The sequence below is a fragment of the Desmodus rotundus genome, chromosome 10 (genome assembly GCF_022682495.2).
Source record: "Desmodus rotundus isolate HL8 chromosome 10, HLdesRot8A.1, whole genome shotgun sequence".
NCBI lineage: Eukaryota > Metazoa > Chordata > Mammalia > Chiroptera > Phyllostomidae > Desmodus > Desmodus rotundus.
Genome location: NC_071396.1, coordinates 112675724 through 112696236, shown reverse-complemented (window position 1 = coordinate 112696236; position 20513 = coordinate 112675724). Strand labels below are relative to the sequence as shown.

Sequence of the window (20513 nt, the reverse complement as noted above, 5' to 3'; positions counted from 1 at the left end):
CTTAACAGTTTTAACCTGCTGGCAAACTTCATCTTCTCACACCACATCGGAGTAACTTTAAAGCCCTTTTCTTATAATACTCTGCCTGGACGCTCCTTCTCCTGACCACGGGAGCACTTGCCGGCCCTGCACGTCTCCTCTCGTGTGTTCGCTGTGCGACGGGCCTCGTGCAGCGGAAGCAACAACCGTGGAGCCTCACACGGAGCACCCAAGTTCCGTCTGGCAGGCCGTGCGGGGCCCTCGGTCCACCTAGGACTTGAACTTGAGCTCGTCGTTTTCTTTGTGCCGGCGCTGGGTAGAGTGCAATCGGCACTGGCCTCAGACGCCGTGGAGGAGGCTCAGGAATTACTTTTCATGTAATTACTTTGAATTTCTTCCATCGTCAGGTAGGGCAATCCTCTCCTGTCTCCCCATCTGGAGAGCCGATTAGAATATGATGACTGGAGTCTGTGAGATGCGTGACCGTCGACTCTGCGTGACCAGGACTTGCAACACCCCGATTGCTCCTATCTAAAAAGAAAAGAATTTCCCTTCCACAGGTTATTTTTGAGTCCGGTTGCCATCTTTCAGATGCACCTGGGCCCCTTTGCTGCTTTATGGAGTGGACGTCAGATTTGGGGGTGATGGGAAGTCTCTTCTACACTTTGGTGACTTCTCTCTCCTGCGTCCCGGCCTTTGGGAAGCAGTTCAGTGAGGGTCACTCGGGACTGGGAACTTCCGAGCTGTTGACTCTCGGCCAAGAAAAGTTCTGGAAGGTTCCTGGGGTTTTCTGACCCCCTAAACATGGCGGGTCTGTCTTCCTTTCATCGCTGCACGAGAAGTGCTGTTTTCTTGCTCAGAAAGGACTGATTGACCTCCCGAGTTGAGTCTGTGTGGTTTTCTCCGCATCTTTAGCTCCGACAGATGTCGAAAACCAGGGCTTTGTAGTGCATCCAACTCCCTCTCACGGTTAGAGCGGAAGCAGCCGGCTCTTTCTTCTTTCCGGGCCCTAACTGAAAACAGCACTCCAGGTGCTGTCCTTTAAATAGTCGTTGGGACGGGGTGGAGTCTGAAGGTGCACATCCGGGGACCTTCTCCCCTAAACGGGGCCCAGGAGTCAAGGAAATGATAAAAAAACTGAAAACACATAACTAAACTAGATATTTATTGACAACTTGGTTTAATTGTATTGACAGATCTGTAAAATTGTTCTATTCAAACCTTTTTTAAAACTGAAATTATTTCTGAAACACATAAATAACAGGTCTGGGTATGCTAATGTGAATTATTTAAAATCCCTCTTTATATTAACAACTTATACATTGAATAAGTACAAGCATTATATCTATTCTTGGGACATGTCCATGATGCAGTCGGTTTCTTAGGTGCAACTGCTTCTACATATTATTCTGAAGATTTAAAACAATCTCTTATTACTTTGGATTTTTCATGTAATTACTTTGAAAGAGCCTAAAAGTACTGAGAGAGTTGGTAAGCTAAAAAAATTCTGCTCAGTGGAAGATATTCTCAGTTCTATTATTTTATTTGGAGATATTTACAGTTTTCAGCCTCTGTATTATCTCAATTACTATGTATATATTTTTCATTCAGGGGCAAAATAGCCCTTATAAATATAACAAAATATAATAAAAGCCCTGTAATTAAGGTACTCTTTTAATGATTCTTTAGTAAGTTTTTTTCAAATTCAGATGATATAAAATTATAGGCTTTCTCAATTTTATTCCTTCTGCATTCAGAATATAAATAACTCCAATCAGTAATAGAAGGTTCATTAGAAGATACTTATTATAAATTGAGATATTCCAAAAACAACCTTTAATTTAAAAATTAAATATTGGACCCTCTTTGAGTTTTGGCATTTAATTTGTTCAGTTGTTGCTTTGCTTTTAATGGGGATATTTTTCTGTCTCCTCTCGGCAAGAAGTTTCTTTTTGAAAGGGGTGAGTTGGTGGAGCTGTTCAATAATAGAATTCACTCTCCCCTCCAAAGCCAAAGTGTTTCGGCGAAAATTTAATTAAAGGGCTGGATTAAATACCTGTCAATATTTTTTAACGAAGTATAATAAAAATGTAGAAGGGTTATTTGGAAGACATTTGATTTCATCACAGGACACTTAGGTGGGTTCCTCAAGGATCACTTCCTCCTCAATCTATTGCATCCTGCTGGTGAGGGGTGGTGAAGACAGAAAGTATTACTCTTGTGCTGAAATTTTCTTCCATGCCCAATATTAGTTTTCTAAAAATGTTTCTAGTCCAGCTATCCTCTGCGAGATAACATTATTAAATTGTTGAAGTATAACTTCTATTCCCATTGGTAGAATTATTACACCTCCCCTGGGTGCAACTGTAAGTTAAGCACAAACAACAATCGGTTTTAGACACATTGATGCTTCAAATGTTTCATAATTTAATAAAAATATTGTTTTTACCATAATGCTATTCCGCCAAAATTTACACTTTTGTTATCCCCACCTAGGCAAATAATTCGACATTAAAATTTTATTTAAATTCATAGCGTTCACAAAAACCTTACAATTTTCACTTTCTGTAGGATGAACACGAGGTTTTGACACAAGAAGCAAATGAGAATATTGACCAACTATGGAAAATTCGATATTTATAGTTACACCAGCTAGTGACACTAACACAAAACTGGTGTTAATTTAACTTGGCAAATTTCTTTTGTTCCTCAGCCAACAGCTTTCGGGTTGATTTCACATATATGAGAAAATCCTTACAGTGAAGACTACTCTGTGTTACGTTAGGACGACACTCGTTCTTCCTACGTGGGAAGCTGCACCTCACAGAGTGACGTGCACAGGTCCTCAATGCGGCCACAGCCGCAGACCGTGGCTCTGGGCCCCACCTTCCCACCGCTCTGCCAGCCACTGTTCCGGAAGGCGGTTCGGAGCCTTCCAGGGACTTGAACCCCCAGGCCCGGGCAGAGTCGATGCCATCGCTGTGGCCTCTCCGGGAGAGGACACACGGTGTTGAATATTTCGGACAGATCACATATGCCATTGACTTTCTTGAAAGACCGAAAGTCAGTACTTAATTTTTAAATGAAATATGTGCTCTTTAAACCCTTGCTTCCAGAAGACTCACTGCAGAAGAAATAAAGCATTAGCTAGTGGTGATATAAAGAAGGGGCTGCAGGTTTACGCCGGGCGGTAAACGCAGCTAGGAAGCCCGGTGGCTGCCCGGGCTGTGCTGCGGGACACCCTCCTCTGTCACGGACGGCTGGTGCCTTATCGTTGTTGAATCTCATGGGCCACATCTCACCCTGAAGGACGGCCAGCAGGAGAGAGACAGCGTGAGCCCTGGCACCCCCAGACAGTGTCCGCGGGCCTCCGTGTGTTCCGGAACACTCCGAGGTGGTTGTGCAGGTGCCACGCTTCCACGGGGTCAGGGCGGGTGTGGGCAGGGACAGCTCAGTTTCTTGTCCCCGGGTCGATGCCGGGGAGACGGGCAGAACTGGCGGCAGCCAGTCGCTGTGCAGCAGACACACCCAGCGTGTTAGCATTCCTGCGTGTTTCCATAGTAATCCCCGTGCTGGCAACCTCCGTGAGAGGAATGCTCAGGCATGCACACATAATTACTCATGTGAATTTATGTCTGGCCAGATGGACGAGTGGACAGACACAGAGACAGACAGAAAGTCACTGTCACAAGATTAGTTCCATTCCATCGCTCTGAGGCAGCCCACAGTCACAGCGGCCCGAGGAGACACGGAGGCGTGAAAGGAACAGCCCCTCCTTTGTCGGGTGAGCTGACCTGAGAAAAAATGGTCCGGGCAGCCCCTTCACACACGGCCGTTCCCACTCTCCTGTCAACTTGGCGTTTTTTCCTCTGAAAATCTCAAAATACTTATCCCCCAGAGAGGGTCCTAATACATTTTCCTGCTGGTTTGGAACAATGTCTAACCTTTCTGTGATTTGACATCCTCGCTCGTAAGTTCTCCACGGAATGAAAGCGGAGCTGAACCCGACTGCGAACCTATCTTGTCTAAGCTTCCAGTCGGGGGAGACCCACCTGGTCACCGCGTCGGGTCTGCTCAGGGAAACGGCCACTTCATGTCTCAGAAAACACACACACACAGGCATCCTCAAACCCACCAAAATAACCAAATTATCTGTATGTATTGATCTCTACATTAGGAAAGGTTTTTTAAACTAAATTTTTATCATTTATTTTACTGTGGTCTAACTTAGTTAAAGTTCTACGGTGGAATTAACGAAAATAATTGTTTTGTTGCTGTTTTGTCCAGAATTAATCAATCATTCCACCTTTAAAATGATGAATATTTCAAATTATTACGTCTCTTCCCACTTCTCCCTGTAAATAAAAAATAATTGCTCGCTTGCATTCGACTCGTATTTACATGTGAGAACTTCCCTGGTGGCTTAGGGAGAAGCCTTAAATTCAAAAGCATCCCTTATCACTGTCACTCCTCTGGGACTCACAAGTATCATCTTCAATAATCTACTCAAAGCCGGCACCTGACATCCACACTGATGCTTCTTGGGAGCACCGTGCGTCTGCTGGAGAGACGGGTGCCTTCTTCTGCTGATGGATGTATTTATTGTGCTTGGGTTTTCTGTTGGAGTTCTGAATTGCTGTCGATTGTTTCCCCAGAGGTGGTATGATCGGCCTGCTTACTATATTTGAGAATTGAACAGGTTTATAAACATACTATAATATCTTGAGGAAATTGTTTTACTTAAAAAAAAAACAAAAAACCTTGTCTTTGAAAGTAGTGATATTATTTGAAGGATAATTCTAAGTTCTGTGCTAATTAATGTCTTTATCATTTTCTTTAAAAATCATCAGTGCATTATTTGAAAACATTACGAGTATTAGGAATCCCATTACTGAATGTCTTCCCTGCTTCCTGACTGCTTCATAAGTAAATGTAGACTGGATACTTCCAATAGCCCACATTTAAAGACATTTTTGTTAATTGAAAGCGAATCCTTTTAACATTGCGTGTTTTAAAATATTCTGAAATTATCAGACCTGTGGTGGTATTTTGTGTTGTGCTGACGCGAAGGTGAAGCGATTATTTCACATGGAAACGCACGCGCGATCGGGCTACCCCACACGTAGGTGGCGGTGGGTAGATGGATGGCACATACCTGACTTGGCCAAGCGGGGTTCATTTGTCAACACGTCTGGTATTCATTATCAGTTTCTATGTGCATCGCCCACTTACGTGGAGAACGTAACATTCCGCCACTTCACCTCTGACTGTGTCAAAGCGGAGTGTTCTTCTGTGGGTCCCACCAAAAACGAGAAGACTGACCGAATGGACAAAGAAGGCTGTACGCGCTTGCCGTAGTAACAGTTTTCTTGTATTGCACTGAAATAAACACGTGCTTCTCACCCTTAGGACGTTAAGTGCTTCTTACGACGAGCCCACCGGACCCGTTCAAGAGAAGAAATCGAACATGCCCGAGACGCAGGGAGATGCTCGGGCGTGGCACCTGCACTGCTGCCGGGTCTCTGGGACGCGGGGCAGTGCCCGCAGCTCCAGTCTCCGGAGGCAAACGTGCAGGGCGGACTTCAGGCCAGCAGGCTTGGGCCCTTTATTTGGGAGAATGGGGTCTTCCAGGGAGACGGAGTAATTCACTTGAGACTACACAGCTCATCGGGACCGAGCCAGGGCGAAAACTCACTTCTGCCAACACGTTCTGCCCTCCCCGTGAAATCCACCCGCTAAGGAGAAACCAAACCATCACACGCAGCACGGCCATGGTTTGTTCAAAGCCAACACCAGCAGCCGAGTGACTGAGACCCGAATCTCTGGACCCCAGACACCGTCACCCCTGGGGGATGTGAAGAGGCGTTCTGGACTTGACGGCTGGTGAAGTTTACGAATGCTATCGATTATTTATTTAACCAAATGCACCTTTGAAAGCAAACCTGAAGCTACATTTTATTAGAACTCCCCTTGGGGGCACACTCGGAAAACACAGGGCGCTGTCTGACGTCAAATGTCTTCAGGACTGTGGTGGACCCCGCCGGGCAGGCCCTGCCTTCTCCATCCTGTTGCTGAACGCCGGGGTCAGGCCTGCTGGGGGAGTTACCAACACCCACCCGGAAAAGCTGAGAATTGATCCACACAGCAGGCTGCGTCGCGTGAAGAGTTGGTGGGTGCCAGGCAGGGCGCGGGGGACCTGCCACAGGATTGGAGGGGCTGGCCTCCCTGTCCTGCCCACAGCCCCCCGTCTCCACGGTGTGGGGCTGTTCGGTTGCCATTGCCCCTTTCTGCCGTGCGAGCTAGCCTCTGCCTTCCCTACGGCCCCATCCGTGTGCCCTGATTGCTAGAGACTTTCCAGAAGCTGGGAGGAGAGAGGGGTCACCGTCACCGCAGTGCACGCGTGGACTGTGGTTCCGAGTAAGCAGCACACACACGGCAAGCGCCCTGAAAGCATTTGGCACTGAAAAGGGGACGGAATAACGACATGTGAACGATTCAATCATCATTTCCACTGGAAGGTGCTTTTCCATTGTTTCACAAACACGACGGTCGTGAAGGGCAGGTGTGCAGCTGAGCGGGTCGCTGCCACGAGCCGCCGGTCTGCAGAAGTTCCTTCCATTGCAAGTCTGCAATGTCGTGTCCCAGCTTAGGGACATGCAGGGTGGGCAGAAAATGACCTTGGACTGAGAGCACTCCCAAGTCTAACGGGGTCCGTGCGTAAAACGGCTGGAACTTAAAGTAACACTGTGAGCGCGTGGTGGGTTTGAGTCGCGGCCTCGGTGTTGGTGGGTGCCGTGTTGCCTGAAGGTGGACGCTTCGTGCTGAATGTAAGGAGCGTGAACCGGTTCGGACGGGGACAAAACTGGAGGCTGCTTTCCTATGAGCTGCTTAACCATGCAGGAGCGACCCCACGAGCCCACCGACAGCGGTGGCCTTAGAGCCTCCCAGCCCCACAGGGACAGGGGCTGACCTCCTTGGCAAAAGCTGTAGTTAACCCGTGGCCTCCTCCCGACTTCCGATAACAGCTTATTTGTGCCAAACGAGGTGAGCGGTGTGTTCCTGAGACGGTCTACTGCTGATGAGTCACCTGCTGATGACACCCGCCCTTCAGGCGTCTTTGCTGATCCCTCCCGAAATGACACCCTGGGGTGGACTTCACGGTGGCTCCTTCACACACACAGATTTTGCCCAAACATTAAGGTCCCGTTTTGCTCCTAGTCAGTGCGTAGCTTAGGATGTGGTCTTTTCAAAGCATATTTTGAAAAAAATGCTCTTTTTTGTTGTTGTTATTACAAAACTCTACAAAAAAAAAAGGAGGAAGTGGAGGAGGAGAAATACTCTTTCTGCAGAAGCATATAAACTGAAGAGAAGAAGGCCGGTAATTCAGGCAAAAATTTATTTCCTACAGAATATATGGGCTCTGAGCACACAGATTATTCTAGGTAATTTACCCATTTCTTCACCAAAACGGGATGAATCGCCCCCCCCCCGTTCTGCAGGGGTTGCGTGCAGGTGGTGTGCGTCCTCCAGCCACGCACCCCATGTTTTCCTGCAACAATCCCGACAGCCCTGTGGCAGGAGGGGGGGGTACTTTTGTCCCCATTTCGTGGAAGAGCTCACGGGGCCTGGAGCACCAGGAGCTCCTGCCGAAGGTGCCGAGAGAGGCCCCGAGTGCGTCGGAGTGGATCGCCCCTGCAGAGAGGAGCAGCGAGCCGGAAGACAGAGCCCATCCCCAGCAGTGGGGCCCCGTTCCCAAGCAGCCCCCCTGAAACACGAGGTGCAGGCACGAGAACGCCTCGCGGAGCGCGAGCTGCCAGAGCCAGGGCCATAATCACGCGGGAAGTGCGAGGGCTGCAGGAAGACGCCGCCTCCGAGATGGATTAAATGCACATACATTTTGTAATGAGTGACTGTAATGAAAGTCAAATGAATTATAATAAAATATGGAGTTTAAGAAAGAGAACTACTCGATGCATAATGTTGCCGGGAGAACATTTAACAGTTTTTCACTGCATGCTATTGTCAAAGTAAATAACTACCCAAGACAAACTTACAAAGTGGTTTTAACTCTAATGTGATGCACAGAGTCAGTCATTTAATTTGTTAATTAGTATTATGCCAGAAACTATCTATTCAATATGAAGCAAATATGTTTACAATCTTATCTGCCATCTGTTTAATAGATGGGAGGGTGCTTAGAGCTGGATTCTCAAAGAGGGTGGTGGAAAATTTGTTCCACAATTAGTGCGGCAGAGTTTTCAATTCTGGGAGGATCCTGTATGTGTGGGGTGCACCTCCGCCGAGAAGCCGTACATCACACACACCGCGACGCAACATCAGCGGCGCCGGGAATGGCTCTCCACAGCTGCTCGCCCGAGCGGAGGAGCGGAGACGATTTTTAAAAAGATCCCTGTGAATACGTTGATATATGCCTGCACACCACCCTGGCTCACGGAAGGTAGAACTATTTTGGCATAAAACAAATTGAAGCCCAGATTTATGGAGAGGAACGGCGCACGCAGGACGAGCACCGTTTCTGGAGCCCGCCGACATCCCCTGGTTTCCTACGAGAAAACTTCCGTGGCGCAGGTCCCTGGCCGTGAACAGGAATTCTCGAGGTGCTTTTAAACTGCAGCTTAAGAATGGATTTTACATTGTTATTGGAAGAGATTTAGAAATGCAGTTGGTGGTAATGGGGTGTCTTTGTGGCAGGGACTCTCTTTCGGTGTGAGTGGTGGCAGGTGGCCCGGGCATCAGTGGGCAGGCCGGCAGAATGGTCCCCGAGCCCTCTCCCTGCCCTGTGTGCACCTCCCCGCAAAGCTCACGGCACCTCTGTGGCTGCAAGACTGTTTGGTCCCACGGTGCTTCTCCCCGGCTCAGGTGCTACTGTTCTCTCCCTTTCTGAAAGGCGGCCCAGGTTTCACTGCTGTTACTTTTTCCACAGCATCAATTATCAGCCGAGTGCATCCCCAGGAATTTTGCGAAGTCCGGCATTCAGTATTCCTGAACACCACTGCGAAAACCCTCCCTGTCGCCCAGCGTCCACAGGCAGACAACGCTTTGTTTTGGCCACCACCACGAATTACACGCATGCCACTTTAAGCCTTGCTAACACCTCAAAAGCAAACCTCTCTCATGACATTTGCCCCTAAGTACCCCCCCCCCCCCGCATTGTTACCTGCCCAGCTAAAGTCCATTGTCTATTTTCAGCTCACCTACTACTTTCAAAGTAACATCTATTTTAAAAGCTCACCTTCAGGTGTGTAGATTTTTATTTGTTTGCTGGTTTTTGTTTTTTGGTGTTTCTCTGGAATTCTCTTTGAAAGAGAATACCAAAGATTATCTAGAAAAACCCTGCTAAAGGTCGTGCTCACTAATTAGGTCTTCGGTCCCAGGGCGGTCTGCGCTGGCTGCAGTGCCCCAGACCCTGTCCCCAGGGGCTCATTCAGTGCACTGACAGAGCCGCCCGAGAGCAGTGAGGACTGCTCATGATTTACATCCAGGGCGGCTGTCCCGGCACGCACACCACTGTCCCTCTGGACTTCCTTCTGGCTTGCTGTGTGGCTCTGGTCTTACTCGCCCTGGCCCTTGGGGACGCCACACTTTCCGGTCGGCGATGTCTGTGGCTCAGCAATGCCCTGCAGCACCCCCTGTCCCTGCCCGCTGTTCCGCAAAGTCCCGCCTGCGTTCCAGGCTGCAGGACTCTGCACCGGGGAGCTGTGTTTTGACGCACTGTAGCCTCCTCCTTAACAACATTTCCGAGCCTCCCGAATCACGCCACACTGATGATTTAATTCCTAAATCCTCATGTAATCCGTGCAGTGTTTGAAGCGTAAACAGCACACACACTGCTTGTGTGGACACGTCCAAATGTCCCCACGTTAAATCCCACCACTTGAGATGCAGATTTTTGTGCAAACACCTCCGAGCCCTGCCCTCCCCCCCCCCCCTCCCCCCATGTCTTCACAGACAGGCCCGGGGGGGGGCTAACGCGATTCAGCTGCACCGGCACCTGACTCCCCAGGCCCTCCGCACCCAACACGGAACGTCCAGGCCAACACGACCGGGCCGAGGCCACGGTGACGTTCTGGAACCCAATTCATCTGTCCCTAACAGTGCTTCAACAGCATCCTAGTAACCTCTTCTGTGACGCTTCATCTGGTCTGTATTTGCAAACACTATTAAAAAAAAAAAAAGCCTTGCATGCAGGGGAGAAGTCTCCACTAAATCCCTTCCTGGAGCTGCCGGGAGAGGCGCCGGCGCCGCTGTGGGCTAGCGTGTTTGCCAACATGCCATATGGGAGTCATGGCCGGGACTTTTTTTTTCCTAGAATAATTAAATGTTGATGGCAGAGTTCAAATGGATCATTAAAATTCAGAAGTGTAAGAAACAGATTTTTTCTTATGTTGCTGAACGCTCCAGAGGGCCGAATAGCTCGCAGAAGTGAGGCGGGCTGCCGTCCTGTGAGCCGCGTGCCTCGTGCTGCTGCTAATTTGACCATAATATAGTCATCTCTGAAGATTACAGCTATTCAATTAAATATTCTAATTAACCTGAAGTATTAGGCAAATGATACTAATTACAAATATTCTCCTGAGATTCACAGCAATGAAAACCTCACTCGCAACCGATACTTCTAGCCAATGTCTCGTAACACAATGCCCTATATCATAGGCTTTCAGAATATTAAAATGCAGTTAATTTGCCTAAACCTCATTTGTTTAATGGCATTAGCATTTTGTTTGAAATTGTAATAAACGTACATCCCGCTTTCAAGTAAAATTTAAAATGAGTGCACTCTTGGGGTAACTTAAGATTCCTGTTTACAGACCTCGCACTTTATTCAGTAAGCGGAACAGTTTGAGCTTAACTTTCAGCCATTAAACATATTGAAATTGTTTAAAAATGCTAATAATTTGTCTTTACAAATAAGAAAAAAGAAGATATTTTGCAGTAAAATTTCCTGACGTCGCCCATGTGACCGGGCCCCCACTGCGAGGGCCCTGGTGCTTGAACTCCGCGGATGCGGGAGAAGGGCTCGCGCAGCGCGGGGCCGGCTCGGGGCGGGGGCGCGTTTGCAGGGGAGCCGCCGCCCCGCGCGCGCGCTGCCTGCCCTTCTGTCTCTCCTTTCCGGTACTGACTGCCCCGGGCGACGCGGTTTACGAGTAGCAACCCCGGGCCGCGCGAACTCGCACGATCTCAGCACCCACGCGCCCCTGCGCCCTGAGGTCCCGACGGGGAGGGGCCCCTTCCTTCGCCCCCCGCCCCCCGCACGCACGAGACCCCAGCTCATCCTGAGCGGCGTGCGCCTCTGGGCCTTGAGGGCCAACAGCACCTATGGGTGCGCCAGGTCGCCCTTCCCGCCGCAAACGGTCCCCATGGTTTCGTAGACTCGCCGCCCCGCTGCCCTCCCGGGGGAACTGAAGGCGGGTGGACCAGGGCCCGTGTGTCCGTGGTCCCGACCGTGGTGCCGACGCCCCACGCGCACAGTCAGGCGGACCAGCCGCACACAGTGGGTCCGGCGGAGGTGACAGTGTACCCACCTGAATAGGGACATCGGCGCTCCCGTGTGGACGCGCCAGCGACGTGGACGCGGGCTGTGCAGTGCAAACAGCGGACGGAGCGGGAGCGGACGCGCGTCCAGGGCGCGGCGAGGGCAGGTGCACAGGGGTCCGCCCTCCAGCGGCGCAGGGCCGGGTGTGGGGGCGCCGGACGCCCCTGACGTTTGCCGACGCGAGGCTGAGCGGGGCGGCTGGTTCTGTTTCCACCCGGGTCCAGACGCCGCCGGGCCCCACAGGCGCCTCCTCGGGCAGCGAACGTGCCGTTGTGATTCACCTCCTCACCGCCGGTGTCGTGAAATCGCGTGAAACGGGTGCACGGATCTCAGAAACAGGAAGGGGGTGGGGGGCTTCCCTTCCCGGAAAGTGGGCGGAACGGATTGGAGATCATGCGCAGCGGTGCACGTGGTTACCCCAGAGCAAGGGGGCGGCTTCCGCACGCGGGGACAGTGACCCCCGATGTGGCCCCGGGCGATGCTGTCCTCCCTCCAGCCCCTCCCTCCGCTCGACTCCCACTCGGGGTCCAGGGGAGCTGGTGCCGAGGCCGGCGGTCCTTCCCGATGGTTCCCGCTGGTGGGTGAGCCTGGTGGCCCCTTGGTGGGGGCCCGCAGTTCCCCAGGCAGCTGATGCGCACAGCTCCTCCAGCCAAAGGCAGCAAAGCAGGTGATTGCGTAAAAGTTCCGGAAAGATCTTTGTCACATGTTGTCGGAGGGAAGACGATGTCTTCCTGGGTGTGCAAGAAGTGGTGAGAACATGTTCTAGAAGGTTCCTTAGGAAATACTTCTATGTGAACAGCTTTCTTTTTTAGCTGGTTCATATGATGAGTGAATGAATGCACAGCACGTAATAGAGCAGTTGAGGGAAGCTCGTGTTCTGGTTCTTGCCCTGCCAGGAGTGGGTGCCACCCCCCGTGGTTCCCTCGTGGCCTCCCAGCCCAGGGCTGGTGGCTCGTGGCAGAGGCAGTGAAGGCGGAGGAGATGCTGGGGCCCTCCCTCATGCTCAGAAATCAGGATAACGATGAAAGAAACAAGCCAGGTGTAGGTAAATGGAAGACAGGGCAACAGAACAAGACAATGAAACTCTCCGTCAAAGGGGGCCACCCGAGACTGTCCCCGGAGGCTGCTCCCAGCCCATCCCAGGGGCAGGAGGCCCCCGAGGGTGCCTGCCCCACCTCCTCCAAGGATGGCGGGCGGGGACACGTCTGTGGTTCTTGGGACACCGGCCTGCCGAAATCTGCTTCCTGTTTCAATGGCAGGTTCTGTTCCTCGTGCTTTTATTTAGTCTGTGTGGGGATCGATCGGAGCCACGCTGCTCGGCCGGCTTCTGCTGGACGTGGGCATGTGTCCTCTCTACAGGGAAGAGTGACTTGTGTCTTGAGGTGAGGACGTCATTCCCTGTTCTCTCGGTGGAAGGGAAGATTCTTACTCGGAAGTAATGTTTTCGCGCTGAGGTGCGTACATCCAGTGCGAAGCCGAGTGAGACCTGGTAGAGAGCACCGGTGGTCACCACAGGGCACAGGGGTGGGGTTCCTGGCCCCCCACCCTCTGGAGGGCACTCCCCGGGCCCACAGGGGTTCCCGCCACGACTCTGTTCTCGGGGTGGGGACCCCGGCCCGGCCCCAGTCGCTTGTGTGGTATAATCATGGCTGCCACACGGGCCACGCACAGTCGAGCTCACCTGGGGACAGAGGTGCCTCAGCACGCCCACACATCAGCACGCACACATGTCTGCATGTCCCCTGCATGTGTGTGCGCGTGCGCACATGTGTGCGTGCCGCAGCTGGTGCCAGATGCTGAAAACACAGCTCCCCCTTCCGGGTGCACAGAAGCCGGGCCCCTCGGACACCTGGCTGTCTGCTGACCCCAGGATGCCCGCACCTGTGAGGGGAACCAGGAAATAGAGACACAGGGCCTCACAACCCTGGTCCGCTGCACCAGGCCGCCGCGCCTGGCCCAGGGAGCCGGCAAAGCAGGCACGTGGAAAACACCTTGGAGAGAACTGCTTTGTGACGTATCTTTATGACATAATTATATTGATCCGAAGCGCACTCATCCAGAACCCTAACCTTTCAGAGCCCGAGCCTGGGCCGCATAATCTTCTCCGTCACTCGACTGATATTCGTGGTCTCACTCACGGGTCCCCGAATACGTCCTGTTGTAACGCGACGACGTGGCCCCTGGTCCCCGCCAGCCATGGGTCTCAATCAGGTCATTTTCCCGCCTCCTGGGAACATCAGCGTGGTGCCGAGTGCGGGACCAGGACGGAGGATGACATCTTGTTCTCGCAGCGTCTGGAGGACAGAACCGTGCGGGGGAAGCAGGACGGGAGGGGGGCTGGGACAAGCAGCGAGGGCACCCTCTGGGCACACACGGTCGGCCTGTGACCTGCTGTAGCAGCCCCGCTGAGCAGACTGCAGGACTCGGGGCCCCGAGGGCGCCGCACGGCAGGGGGAAGGGAGCAACATCGTCCCGTAATTTCACGTCCTCTTTTCTCGTTCTTGACTGTTCAGAATCGGCACCACGAGTCGCTCTGTGGATGGTACCGTCGTCCCCTTTAAATGTCAACCAAAGACAGATCCCCCCCTTTTTATTTTAGGGTCATCCTGATCCATCTGCGTGAAGGGGAGAAAGGAGCACCGTCTTTGACCTTCCTCAATCAATGGAAGCATTGAGATTTAAAATAAATACTGAAAATCGTGTCAGATTTTAAAATACCAGCTGTGCCGAAGCACTTGCCTTCCCTAAATCACCTGCTTTTATGGCTCTCCGCGTCTTTATTGCCCCGTGCAGACCCTGCCAGCAATTCCAGACCTGTGTCCCAGGTTCCGACGACTGTTTTCCTAGATTTCTACACCAAAATGGCCCAAACACTCCTTGTTTCAGCTGCCTGGAGCGGCGTGCATTCCTGAAGTTAATTTCTGCCCAAATGGTTCTGCGCAGGGAAGCGGGCTTGGGATTCAGAGCAGAAACTCGGGAGTCCCGCCCCCCCGGGCCAGCAGCGTGGGCACGTCCTGCTGTGAATTCCTCCACGTAACAGCGCCCGGGAGACAGGCCACCCAGGATTTTTTTCAGTAGGGGGAAAGCGATTATTATGAGAGTTAAGAGTGAAGAAGTATTAAAAATAAGATCGGCCAAATTAAACATAAGGAAGCATGTGGACTGGCGAGGGGGAAGCTTGTTGAAGAAAGCTCCTTCGTGCACAAAGGAGATTCAGCCGCCGTCCTGGCTGTTCGAACAGGAAATTGTGTTCAAATCAGCCGGAGTCTGACAGGACCTCATTGTGAGAAATGATTCTGCGATGCTGTTTTGTGGGGCTGGCCAGGAAGACGCGTTCAGGAACGTGTTTTAAACCACTCACACCGAAAGAGATCCCCGAACGGAGTTCCCTGAGTGAAGCTTCAGGCGAATTCAGCAGTTTGGGGGGGATCGTGGCTGAAATATTTCGGAAGATGGGTTGTCACCGCTGTGACGAATTCCCCGTCTGCAGGCCTGGTCCTGCGACATCGGGTGTGAAGTTCTAGGGACTCTGCTGTTCCTGCTTCCTCTTACTTGTCGGCCAGCAGCAAATAATCAGACTATTGTGCAGGGCAGACCGAGGAGAGCACTCTGCTGAGAACAGGGGACGCGCCGAACACATGCTGTTAGCGTTCTCAGAAAAGCAGCCGGGCCTCTTATTAATAATGTAAGTCTCCACTGCAGATGGGCCTTTGGAAAGAAGGAACAGGACTGCTGGGTGAAAGGGTCCACTCCAAGCACCCCCCATCCGTCCCCGGCTCAGGAAGCCCCACTGCCCGCCCATGGCTCACCCTGTGGGGGCCGCACCGGCCCCTGTGCTGTGAGTGTGTCCTTGGATCCCCTGTGGGGCTGAGCAGAGCTGTCAGCTGGACTGTGGGCCGAGCCACACGGGGGGCAGGCACTGCCTGGGTGCTGGGTCCCCAGGTGGCTCCTTGTCCACCCCCATGACGGTTTATTGAGCCAAAGACAAAAGCACATTTGCTTCTACTGCTTTTATTAGAGGTCACTGCAGTCTGGGGTGCAGGAGCGGTTCGGGGGTTTGCACACTGGGAAGAGCTGCCTGTCGGGGCTCATGCTGGCCGTGGCTCGGCGCGTCTGCACGGGCCTGCAACGGGTCCTGCTCTCGCGACAGAGTGAGGAGCTGTGGAAAGGCAGGCCCAGTGTTGGAACCTCGGAGGTGCGAAGGCTGCCTTCTGTGACCTGGATTTTATACCCGGCCATCGGTACGTGTTTGCATTTAGTTCCTTCTAAAATGTCTTTCACACGTCAAGACACAGGATGTAGAGGAGCACATGACCCCCACAGAATACACAGGGGAAATGTTCGACCTTGTTGTGGCCACACATGGCACAGACGCTTTTACACACTTAGTCACGTGGGATTTAAACAACGCACACTGAGACATGCCCATGTGAAGGGAAACTATTTTGGAAGAGCAGCTTAGGTCGGACAGCGCCCACCCCGGGCAGCTTCTCGGCGGGCCAGGGCGTGGATGACAGGGCAGAGGAGGGATCAGGGCGGGGAGGATGCCAGGCCCTTTCAGGACGACCAGATCGGCCGCCAGTCTGTGGTGGCCCCTGTGCCCACGACACACAGCTGGGCCCTGGGCTCCGAGACACACCGTCCCCCCGCCCACCACCCGGGAGCTCCGCTTCTGGGGCCTCACTGACTGACGCCTCCGTTTGCGCTGGTTGCAGAAACACCGGTTGTGGTGGTGGGGCAGGGGGTGGGGGGTGTCCGTGTACCTAATGACCCTGCTAGCTTGGTGCCTGATAGATGCTCAGCAGCCCCAGGTGAGTGCCAGAACACAGCGACCCCACGATGCACCGAGGGGTGACCGCAGACCAGGCTGTCCCACCGGGCTTCGACTCCCTGAGGCCAGGCACAGCCGTGACCTGCTCGTGGTGACTGCAGGCAGCCTTTCCGTAGGGTGCTGGTGCTGAGGCTCCGGGCTGGACTGGGCCTGGACTGTGTCCCGTGCACACTGGGTTGGTGACCGGCAGCCTCCACCTTCTCCCTGCATCTTCTCTGGGTGCAAGGAGCCCCGTCAGCGGGCCGGGTTCACTGCTGGAGAACCACTTCCCGGAGGGAAGTGTAATGCCTTGGTTACAAGTCGGAAATAAATTTAAAAAATGTAACAAGCAAACAACATTTAAACAATGTCTTTCTTCTTCTTCTTCTTTTTTTTTTTTTGGCTTTATCTGGATGCTTCAAGAAAGGGTGTGTAGAAGAAGCATCCTGGCACCTCACCTGGCTGCTGTCACCCCGTCATCTGCTCCTCATCCAGACCCCTGGGGGGGCGATACTGGCTCAGTCCCTCAGCCACCGCTGGGACACAGGCTCTGTCTGAGGAGACAGCACTTCCCAGTGCCCAGAAGTGTCCAGACTGACCGTCCACACTGGGCCCCGAGGACTGGCTGCGTCTGTTGATGCATCCTGGGCTTCCTGACGTCCGAAAGCCCTCGATGGCATGGACGGCACCACTTTTCTCTTCTCCACATCCCATGAAGGGCGACGTTTAGACACAGTCGGCCGAGAGAGCCCGGGAGGAGGAAGAAATGTCCGGGGAAGAACTTTGGTTTTTCTGGGTCCCCTTGAAGGTATGAATGGTGGGTCCCGTGTACAGACAGGCCCTGTATATGCACATGAGTCCCATATTCACACAGGTCCCATGTACAGACTCCGAGTCCGAGGCAGCGTTCCCAGGGAGCTGAGCTAACGTCGGCACCAAGGACACCGGGCTCCGGGCTCCGGTCCCTCCGCATATTAACAAGCACAGCCGACAGTGGAATTAAGAATCCATTTACTAGGCTGAACAGACAAGAAAAAAAGACCATCTTTACTTTGTTCTTACTCTGTGCTTGAGGGTTTTTTCCTACACACTTATGTTTTATTGGCGATTTATTATACCCAGTGGAAGACACTCTGGTCCCCCAACCCCATCTTCTCATGTGCAAACAAAGCGCGTTTAATTTGACTCCGTGTGTTACAAGCATTATAATCCCCCTTCTGACTTCAACAGGATCGACTAATCTCATCTGTTCAGAGGGATAAGCCTGTCTCAGCCTTGATGGCAGGCTCAGCGAATGGCGGAAACTAGGGCATTCCGGAGATTATATACACTGTAACGGCAGAGGGGCGCTCTGAAGAGACGCCGTCCACAGGTGGTTCTGGCTGAATCACGACAGTGGTGGGCGTGCGCACCGTGTCGCCGGGGCTGAGCACCGACGCCGTGCGGCCCGACTCGGAGCCAGGCGCTCAGGGACGTGCGGGCAGGCTCCCCGGGCGGAGCCCAGCCCGAGCAGGGACGGCTCGAGACTGTGGCCGGGAACATGCTGCCCCCTCTCTCACGGACCAGGAGGCGGATTTGCTCAGCGGCAGACATGTTCTGCTGGAGGAAAGAGACGGAACGCGTGAATCTCTACAACAGGACGAGTGAACCTGAGGTGGGGGACAGAGATGGGCTGTCTGCAAACACAGGGAGGAGAGGGCTCCCAGGTGACTGCAGTGCTGAGCCGCCGCCCACAGCCCCCTGCGCGTTGGCGAGTTTGGGAGCAGAGACACCCTCCTGTGCTACTTTGTGTGAGGCATGACGAAAGGAAGCCTAAATCACATGAGATCGTTTCCTCTGCTCAGCTCCCTCCCCACCCCCCTCCCATGTGCCTGGGTGCCTTTCACCAGGGTCCCGGAAGGCATCGTGAGCTCCCGGGAATGTGGGACTCACAGAGGCCCCAAGAGGAAGCAGGACCTGGCGATTGGCCAGGTGTTCTCTCAGAGGTGAGCTTGGGAGACACTTGCCCCTGCCTGGGGTCCTTCCTGGGGGGAATGTTCTCTGTACACAGGAGGAAGCCTCTGACCCCGGCCACCTCTGGCTGCCCTGGGTCACCGCAGGGCCCTCTGGGCAGTGGCCTGTCCTCATTACAGCCGGTGCTTTGTCTCCATGGCCCCTGGGTGGTCAGTAGCACCGTTGTCCCTTCATGGAGGCCTGAGTGTGGCCCAGACAGACAGTGGGACTTTTCCAAGGCGAGCAGAATGAGCAAGGCCAGGGCTGGGTGCAAAGTCCCGGCCCTACGGGGATGCAGGCTATGGTGGGGCGGCAGCCTGCTCTGCCTCCAGTGACTGGCCCGGCCTCCAGGCCTCACCCTGCTCCTCGGGCTGTTGTGTGGCCCCTGCCCCCCGAACCTGCCACCCGCCCTTCAGGGCCAGTGTCAGTGTGAGGCCCAGCGACACCCCATGAGGGAGTGGATGGGAGCATGGAGAGCCCGTGTGGCGGGGACATGTGTGATGACAGGGAGAGGCAGGGGCAGCAGCAGACAGGCTGAGGAAGGGCCCTGGGCAGGGGGGTGGCTGGGGGGCCGTGGGCTCACGGGAAGGAAGGGCTGTGCTCAGTGGTGGGCCAGGGGCCTGGTTGGGGGCTCCCCTGCGGTCTGTGGAGTGGGTCCTCTCTGCAGCATCCTGCCCACGAAGGCTGGATTATCCATCGGGGGGCAGGCGCAGCATCCCAGACGAGGCGCCCGTTTCTGCTCAGAGGTCCAGGCTCCTGGCTCAGGATTGGCAGGTCGGGAGGGCCCAGGTGGCAGCAGGGTGACACCATCCCTGGAGGACGGTGGCTGCCAGGTCTCCCTGGGTAGGACACGGAGTCCAAGGCAAGCAGGAGGGCTCTCTGTCCCTTAGCCCTGAGTCCACACTGCCATGGTTTTGGAGAGGAAACCCACACTGGGAGGACGCAGGCAGACCGGGGCTCGGGGGGATTGCCGCAGAAGGATCCTGGTCCCCCGTCCCCCCACTGTCTCTCTTCTCACCACGAATCACCTTTAGGGAGCCATTCACGGGGCCTCCTCCTGGGCCCTGTTCTCTGCCGCCCGCTCTCCAGCTGTGTCTTCCAAGCTGAGGCCCGTCCCCCACCCACCCTGTTGCCGGGACTGCAGGAGCTGCAGACACAGAACCCCTGTCCACCCCAGGGGGCCCCCCAGGCCCAGGAAGTCTCTGCAGGTGAGTCACAGCCAGCCCGGAGCCCTCAGCCCCATGTGCCGGGCAGGAGCAGTAAAGACCACAGAGAGGACAGGCTAGGGACACAAAAGCACACGGAGCTTTTCACAGCCGAGGCTGCAGAATTTCTGCTCAGCAGCATCACAGCCGGGGGAGAGCGCCCCTTCACTGTCCCCTGTCCAGGCGCCTGGGGCACGCTCATCAGCCAGCCTACGGGGGCGACTGGGAGCCAAGACAACTTTTGGTGTGTCGTTCTGTCACACAAATGTACCAAGTTAAAGTGCCAGCAAGAAAAACACTAACTAGACAGTGGGATTATTTAAAAATAATACTACGTATATACTCATTTTTCAATATTTTAATCCAGAACACACCTTATGTTTCATTAACTGTAAAAATCTAACATTATTTGATGCGTCATTAATAAAGAAAAATAACGGTTCTAATTAAGCTGCAGCACAATAATTTATCACTTAAAATGATTAACTTCTTACTTGTTGAAGTGGATGTTTTGGTCTTATTTAAACATGTATCTTTTCATACTGCACTGCTCATGTGCCCAGAGAGGAAGGTTCTGCAGACAGGACGTGGCTCACGGGGGATGGGGGGGCACGGGGGGGGGGGGTGCGCGGGGTTGGGGGGACGCAATGAACGAGACAGGTGGCCTGTGTGCTGCACGCTGGCTGAGCTTTGCTTAGATCGGGGCACAGAGACGTGCAGAAACGGGGCGCGCTGGAGGCCCGTCGTGGAGCTGAGCTGAAGAAAGTCACCGGGCACGGGCCCTGAGAATTCAGTGGCCGGTCAGCACATGGGAAATGCAATCACTGGCCATCTTTCCTCGCCGCCAGCGCCGGGACAGGATCCGATACAGGAAACTGGACCAGAGCTCTTGCCACAGGCTGACCCGTCCGACACCCAGTGGGGACACAGCCAGCTCCCTAAAGGTTCTTGCTTCCTGACGAAGCTCCAGAAG

General features: G+C 53.6%; 1 non-coding gene across 1 annotated transcript; it reads left to right on the top strand.

Annotated features, from left to right (window-relative positions):
* The first annotated feature begins 379 nt into the window (after positions 1-379).
* Positions 380-515, top strand: LOC112323027 (U8 small nucleolar RNA). The gene has a single exon (XR_002976675.2). It is a non-coding gene; the product is annotated as a U8 small nucleolar RNA (small nucleolar RNA).
* Positions 516-20513: the final 19998 nt, after the last annotated feature.